This window comes from Oncorhynchus tshawytscha, linkage group LG16 (assembly GCF_018296145.1).
Source record: "Oncorhynchus tshawytscha isolate Ot180627B linkage group LG16, Otsh_v2.0, whole genome shotgun sequence".
Lineage (NCBI taxonomy): Eukaryota > Metazoa > Chordata > Actinopteri > Salmoniformes > Salmonidae > Oncorhynchus > Oncorhynchus tshawytscha.
Window position 1 is genome coordinate 62348375 of NC_056444.1, and position 8269 is coordinate 62356643.

The window sequence follows — 8269 nt, forward strand, 5'->3', positions numbered from 1 at the left end:
GAACGTTTTTTCCTCTCCGGAATCGAAGATCCATTTATCCCTACCCACGGGATACAACGGAGATACTGCCGGCTGCCAGGATTTCCTCCTTAAACTGAACTTATATCTAGCCACGGCCTCCCCAGTACCATCTGACCATGAGAAGAGTTACACCCTCGTCTCATGCCTCACCGGGAAAGCCCTGGAATGGGCCAGCACTGTGTGTAGAAGGGAGGATGCGGCGTTGGACCATTTTGAGGAGTTCACCCGCCAATTCCGGATAGTATTCGATCATCCACCTGAAGGCAAAGCAGCGGGGGAGCTCCTCTATCATCTGAGGCAGGAGACGAGGAGTGCACAGGAGTTTGCTTTGGAGTTTAGGACCTTGGCTGCCGGCGCTGGATGGAGCGACAGGGCCCTGATCGACCATTACCGTTGTAGTCTACGCGAGGACGTCCGTCGGGAGTTGGCCTGTAGAGACACCATCCTCACCTTCAACCAGCTGGTGGACATGTCCATCAAGCTGGACAACATGCTGGCTACTCGTGGACGTCAAGATCGGGGTCTGGTTGTTCCATCCTCTCGCACCCTCTCACCCGAACCTATGGAATTGGGAGGGATGGTGCGCAGGGAGACCGGAGGGGGTTCCCGCTCGAGCACCATTCATGGTCGCAGAGGGCACACTGCTGGTCGGTGCCGGGTTGGTTCCTCTGGGAATAGAGAAGGCAGGCAGGGCATTCTGGCATCACCCCAGGTGAGTAGGCACCATTCTCATCCAGAGCCCTCTGCTGCACTAATGTTTGTCTCGGTCTCTTTTCCTGATTTTTCACTGCATTCCCAGTATAAGGCGCTAGTAGATTCAGGTGCGGCTGGGAATTTCATTAATAAAAGTCTAGCTCATAGTTTAGGGATCCCTATTGTTCCTGTGGATATGCCTTTCCCTATTCATGCCTTAGATAGTCGACCATTAGGGTCAGGGTTTATCAGGGAGGTAACCGCACCTTTGTGTATGATAACGCAGGAGGGTCACAAGGAGAAGATTGGTCTTTTCCTTATTGATTCTCCTGCGTATTCTGTGGTGCTAGGCCTACCCTGGTAAACTTGCCATAACCCCACTGTTTCTTGGCCACAGAGGGCTCTCACGGGGTGGTCGCGAGAATGCTCAGGTAGGTGTTTAGGGGTTTCCGTTGGTGCTACTACGGTGGAAAGTCCAGACCAGGTCTCCACCGTGCGCATTCCCCCCGAATATGCCGATTTGGCTCTCGCCTTCTGTAAAAAGAAGGCGACTCAATTACCACCTCATCGACGGGGGGGATTGTGCGATAGATCTCCTGGTAGACGCTGCATATCCCAAGAGTCACGTGTATCCCCTGTCGCAAGCGGAGACGGAGGCTATGGAGATATATGTCTCTGAATCTCTGCATCAGGGGTTCATTCAGCCATCCATTTCACCCGTCTCTTCGAGTTTCTTTTTTGTGAAAAAAAAAGGATGGCGGTTTACGCCCGTGCATTGATTATCGAGGTCTGAATAAAATCACAGTGAAATATAGTTACCCGCTACCTCTGATTAATACGGTTATTGAGTTAATGCACGGGGCACGTTTTTTCACAAAATTGGATCTCAGGAGTGCGTACAATCTGGTGCGTATTCGGAAGGGTGATGAGTGGAAGACGGCATTTTGCACCACCTCAGGTCATTATGAGTACCTTGTCATGCCATATGGGTTGATGAATGCTCCATCAGTTTTCCAATCATTTGTAGATGAGATCTTCAGGGACCTGCACGGGCAGGGTGTAGTGGTGTATATAGATTATATTCTGATATACTCTGCTACACGCGCTGAGCATGTGTCCCTGGTGCGCAGGGTGCTTGGTCGCCTGTTGGAGCATGATCTATATGTCAAGGCTGAGAAATGCTTGCTCTTCCAACAATCCATCTCCTTCCTAGGGCATCGGATTTCCACTTCAGGAGTGGAGATGGAGAGCGACCGCATTACAGCCGTGCGTAATTGGCCGACTCCAACCACGGTAAAGGAGTTGCAGCGTTTTTGGGGGTTTGCCAATTACTACCGGAGGTTTATCCGGGGTTTTGGTCAGGTGGCAGCTCCCATTACCTCACTGCTAAAGGGGGGCCCGGTGCGCTTGCGGTGGTCGGCTGAGGCGAACAGGGCTTTTGAGCACCTGAAGACTCTGTTTACCTCGGTGCCTGTGCTGGCTCATCCGGATCCCTCTTTGCCATTCATAGTGGAGGTGGACGCATCCGAAGCTGGGATAGGAGCAGTGCTCTCTCAGCGTTCGGGTATGCCACTGAAGCTTCTCCCCTGTGCTTTCTTTTCGAAGAAGCTCAGCCCGGCGGAGCGAAACTATGATGTGGGGAACCGAGAGCTGTTAGCTGTCGTAGAAGCCTTGAAGGTGTGGAGGCATTGGCTTGAGGGGACTAAACACCCTTTTCTCATCTGGACTGACCACCGCAATCTGGAGTACATCCGGCAGGCGAAGAGATTGAATCCTCGCCAGGCAAGGTGGGCCATGTTTTTCACTCGTTTTGTGTTTACTCTTTCTTACAGACCAGGCTCCCAGAACGTTAAGGCAGACGCATTGTCTCGGCTGTATGACATAGAGGAGCGATCCATGGATCCCACTCCCATACTCCCAGCTTCGTGTCTGGTGGCGCCTGTAGTGTGGGAGCTGGACGCGGACATTGAGCGGGCGTCACGTGCAGAGCCCTCTCCCCCTGAGTGTCCAGCTGGTCGTCTGTACGTTCCGTCTGCTGTCCGCGACCGATTGATCTATTGGGCTCACACGTCACCCTCCTCTGGTCATCCTGGGATATGTCGGACTTCACAGGGTTACACCACGATCCTGGTCGTTGTGGATCGGTTTTCAAAGTCCTGTCGTCTCCTCCCTTTGCCCGGTCTCCCTACGGCCTTACAAAGGCCCTATTTACACACGTTTTCCGGCACTATGGGGTGCCTGAGGATATAGTGTCTGATCGGGGTCCCCAGTTCACATCAAGGGTCTGGAAGGCGTTCATGGAGCGTCTGGGGATCTCGGTTAGTCTTACCTCAGGTTTTCACCCCGAGAGTAATGGGCAGGTGGAGAGAGTTAACCAGGATGTGGGTAGGTTTCTGTGGTCTTATTGCCAGGATCGGCCGGGGGAGTGGGCGAAGTTCGTGCCCTGGGCAGAGATGGCTCAGAACTCGCTACGTCACTCCTCCACTAACCTTACTCCTTTTCAATGTGTATTAGGGTATCAGCCGGTTCTGGCTCCTTGGCATCAGAGCCAGACCGAGGCCCCTGCGGTAGACAATTGGTTTCGGCACGCTGAGGAAACCTGGGAGGCAGCCCACGTCCACCTTCAGCGTGCCATAAGGCGCCAGAAAATTGGCGCAGACCGTCGCCGCAGTGAAGCCCCAGTGTTCGCACCAGGGGACAGGGTCTGGCTCTCGACCCGAAACCTGCCCTTCCGCCTGCTCTGCCGGAAGCTATGTCCGCGGTTTGTGGGGCCGTTTAAAGTCCTGAGGAGAGTGAACGAGGTATGTTATAGGTTACAACTGCCCACTAATTACCGTATTAACCCCTCGTTCCATGTGTCTCTCCTCAGGCCGATAGTGGCTGGCCCGTTCCAGGAGGCTGAAGTGCGTGATGTTCCTCCACCTCCTCTAGACATCGAGGGGGTTCCGGCGTACTCTGTTCGATCCATTTTGGATTCGAGACGTCGGGCGAGGGGCCTTCAGTACCTCGTGGACTGGGAGGGGTACGGGCCGGAGGAGAGATGCTGGGTTCCGGTGGAGGACGTGTTAGATCCTTCCATGTTATCAGAATTCCACCGTCTCCATCCGGATCGCCCTGCACCTCGCCCTCCGGGTCGTCCCCGAGGCCGGTGTCGACGCGCTGCTGGAGCCGCGCGTCAGGGGGGGGTACTGTCACGTCTTCTGCCGAAGTCGTTGCCTCTCCTTGTTCGGGCGGTGCTCGGCGTTCGACGTCACCGGTCTTCCAGCCATCATTGATCCCTTTTTCATTTTCCATTGGTTTTGTCTTGTCTTCCCACACACCTGTTTTCAATCCCATTCATTACCTGTTGTATATTTAACCCTCTGTTTCCCCTCATGTCTTTGTCAGAGATTGTTTATTGTCAGTGTAGTGTTTTTGTTGTATAGGTGCGCGACGGGTCTTCGTACCCATATTTGTTTATGTTCTTTTTCCTGTTTAGTGTTATGGAGCATGTTACTATGACATTATTAAAAGACTCCAATTTACACTCCGTTTGACTCTCCTGCGCCTGACTTCCCTGCCACCTATACACATATGCCTGACACTTCTTTGGACTTTATATGGCGATTGGCATCTAAACTTTCATAGTATTACCACGACGACCGACAAACTCAGTTGTCTTTCAATCGCCCATGTGGGTATAACCAATGAGGAGATGGCATGTGGGTATCTGTTTCTATAAACCAATGAGGAGATGGGAGAGGCAGGATTTGCACCGCGATCAGCGGTACAAATAGAACTGACTTCTATTTTAGCACTTGGCAACACAGACGCTCGTTGCTGCACGAGCAGTGTGAGTGCAATAATTGAATAACATGTATGTTTAAATTGATTTTGTAATGCTCACGCACGTGACGCGAGCGGTGTAGTTAGCATGTTAGGTTTCTCTTTATATAGTGTTGTCTCTCTTGTTGTGATGTGAGTTTTGTCCTATATTTTTATTTTATTTTTAATGCCAGCCTCATCCCTGCAGGAGGCCTTTTGCCTTTTGGTAGGCCGTCATTGTAAATGAGAATTTGTTCTTAACTAACTTGCCTAGTTAAATAAAGGTTAAATAAAAATAAAATGTCTGCCCATGACTCTGACCTATGAACAGCACAATGAATGAGCAAAGCTCAGTGTTATTTAATCATAGGGACATAAACAGCCGAGGTAGAAATTTAAATTTTGAAATTATTGAAGTATCCTGTCAATTGATAAGCGGGCGTGGTCTTATCTTTTATCGAAATCTAATTGTTGCTATGAAATGACCTATTTCTGAAAATAGCCTATAATTTCAACAGGTTTGATATCGAAACTATAGATATAGGGAAACGTTAGGCTAATATTGAAGCGATTTACCGCAAATGTTATCCTTCATTACCTCATTTCTTCCGAGTTTATCTGGATGGCTAACGCTGGACGCAAACCCTCTGGACAGTCTACTCTAAGGTGAGATTTGTGTATCGTTCTCTAGGCTACCCCAGGTAGGTCGGCACTTGGCCTGATCCTTTCTTGGTTTATTGTGAATGCCCTTTTGCAGGTTACCACTCATGCTGTAGTCTACCTTTATTTTAAGAACCATTTTGTTGAATACGTCAATTTTGGAGATGTCAGGTGATCAAATATTCTTGGTAATATACAGGACTGTGCATGTGAGATCTCTGTTCTCTGTAACCTGATGAGAGTACACTTATTCTTAAAGGCTGAAAGGTGAGAAACGTATACGCCAATGGTAATGTCCCGAAAGATCATATGGGAAGATATGATTCCACGTGTCTCAGTAACGAGTGTATAATAATACCTGTTATGTTCTGTTAATTACTGATGTCCCCTTTATGGCGGGATGTCCCCTTTAAGGCGGGAGCACCCTTGGTCATGCGCAGGTTGTTCTATGTTATTCTGGTACTAACTCGTTTGAGTAAATGTGAAGCTCCAGTTCAATTGCTTGTATTCCGAGTCTTTCTTATTACATAAATAAGTACTAAGTGTTAAGACACTACAATACCTATGTTATTACATGTTAGTTACATAGGCAGCTTCAGTGTATAGGTTAGGCTATATTGTTAGCTGTTATACTTGTTTCACACATTACAATTTTACATCCATTTGACTAGCAAACAAACTCGAAATCGATTGTTGCTAAACCTCCTCTTGCCCTACAATTATAATCTGAATGCAAGTACCATTTCATAGATAGGGAGGGACTCATACAAAACAAACACTTGAGAAGTGGATCAAAGGATATTCAAGATGTGGATGTGGATAACTGACCTTTTCCCTACTAACCTTAGGACTATTGATGTACAGTTTACTAATTTTTGCTGCTGAATAACATGCTTGTATTCATCACTATGAAGAGACTGTTATACGATTTACATTGGCAACAGTAATCAATGTATCCTTAGAAATCATTGTTTTGTATTTCACTGCCTTGAAATGTATACTGTCTCAAGTTACTCTCTCTACTCAGTTCAAATAATGAAGGCAGCAGTAAAGATACATCTATGCAGAAGATACCAAGGCATCAAGCCAGTACTAAAATTGGGCTAAGTGAAGCTCTCCAGTTCTTGTTCCTGCCGGTGATGCAGTCTGTAGTGGGCTCTCGGGTTGCATCCCTGGTGGTTCTAGAGTTCTCCCTCAGAACAATGTCAGCTTAGGTCACAGCTGGAGTGAGCATTATAATAGCATACTTGTCACTAAAAATTACATGAAAATCATTCTCACATTCATCAGCCTTGATTCATCTCTCCTCTTAATTAATTTCCCTCCCGCTCTCTGAATCTGCAGGAGTCCAGTAGGTTCCTACAGCAGCTGCTGGTCCAATGTAGCCTAGTGGTTAGAGCGTTGGTAACCGGAGGGTTGCAAGTTCAAATCCCCGAGCTGACAAGGTACAAATCTGTCGGTCTGCCCCTGAACAGGCAGTTAACCCACTGTTCCTAGGACGTCATTGAAAATAAAAATGTGTTCTTAACTGACTTGCCTAGTTAAAAAAAGGTCAGTTCTCCTTGGGCTGTGCTCTCAGCTGCGGTCTCCATTTCCTCCACGAGGGGACGCCACAGCTCCGGCTCTGCCTGCTCCTCCCTGCAGGACTGAGCTGGTTCCTGGCCAGCCAAACTGGGTGCCTACGACTCCATGTCATGGCACTGTACAGTTCCCAGTGCTACTGTGGAGTGTGCATGACACTGCTAACATCAGGTTGCTTTCTGTTACCGCGCCTGACCAGGGACCTTGTGCTCACCTTTGCAGTGGCTGCCATTGCCCCCCTCAGGTTCTGGACTCCACTGACAATCTGCTACACACTGCTGGTGGTGTATATGCAGGGTGAGAGACTGAACATACAGTAGACTACATGGTTAAACTTTTAAGCAGCAGAATGTCAGAGACTATTTGGTATTTTGTTCATAGCAGAAAGCAAGTAAAGGACAAGCATATTGTTGTCATTCTCATTGAGAAAGCTGATGATAATTATTTTCTACTCAGAGGAGCAACATCGTCAGCCAAGTGGCCAAGCTGTTATAAACACAGGGGTGGTGCGTCTTGGGGGAGGCTCATGGTCCTGATGCTGATTGCCAGCCGCTGGGCAGATGTGGTCCACATCATCCTGTGCTTCCTGGGTGAGGCTAGCTGTCTGATACCTTCCAGAGACCTATTGGACAACACAGGTGAGAATGAGTGTCCCTCAATTGACCATGCTATTCCAGCTTGTTGTACGTTTATCAATTTATCTAAATATTTCTGTCATTTCAATGTATCTTACATAATAGAAATGTGTGTATTTATGCAGGATATGGAGGAAGTTACCAGTTACCACATTCTCAGAGGAGTAAGAACCAGAGGAGATGCCTGACACCTGGCAAAGACCACCACATTTAGACTAATTGACATGGGAAGAAACTGTTTGTGCTGGGACTCTTAGAGCATCAGTCTTCGATTATATTTTGTATTATTATTCATTATCAGTGGTGTAATGTACTTAAATAAAAATTGTTTAACATACTACTTAAGTGTTTTTTGGGGGGGTATCTGTACTTTACTTTTCTATTCATATTTTTGACTACTTTTACTTTTACTTCACTACATTCCTTTTAAGAAAATATTGTACTTTTCACTCCATACATTTTCCTGGATTGAATCATACTACACCGGCTCTGACGCTCATCTTATGTGGCAGGGCTTGCAAACGATTACAGACTACAAAGGGTAGTAGCACAGCTGCAAGCTGCCCAGTGACACGAGTCTACCAGATGAGCTAAATCACTTCTATGCTCGCTTTGAGGCAAGCAACACTGAGGCATGCATGAGAGCATCAGCTGTTCTGGACGACTGTGTGATCACGCTCTCTGTAGCCGACGTGAGTAAGACCTTTAAACAGGTCAACAAGGCTGCGGGGTCAGACGGATTACCAGAACGTGTGCTCCGGGCACGTGCTGACCAACTGGCAGGTGTCGTCACTGACATTTTCAACATGTCCCTGATTGAGTCTGTAATACCAACATGTTTCAAGCAGAACACCATAGTCCCTGTGCCCAAGAAC

General features: G+C 48.0%; 1 pseudogene; it reads left to right on the forward strand.

Annotated features, from left to right (window-relative positions):
- The first annotated feature begins 6063 nt into the window (after positions 1-6063).
- On the forward strand, positions 6064-7608 carry LOC112232541 (annotated as a pseudogene).
- The last annotated feature ends 661 nt before the right edge of the window (positions 7609-8269 follow it).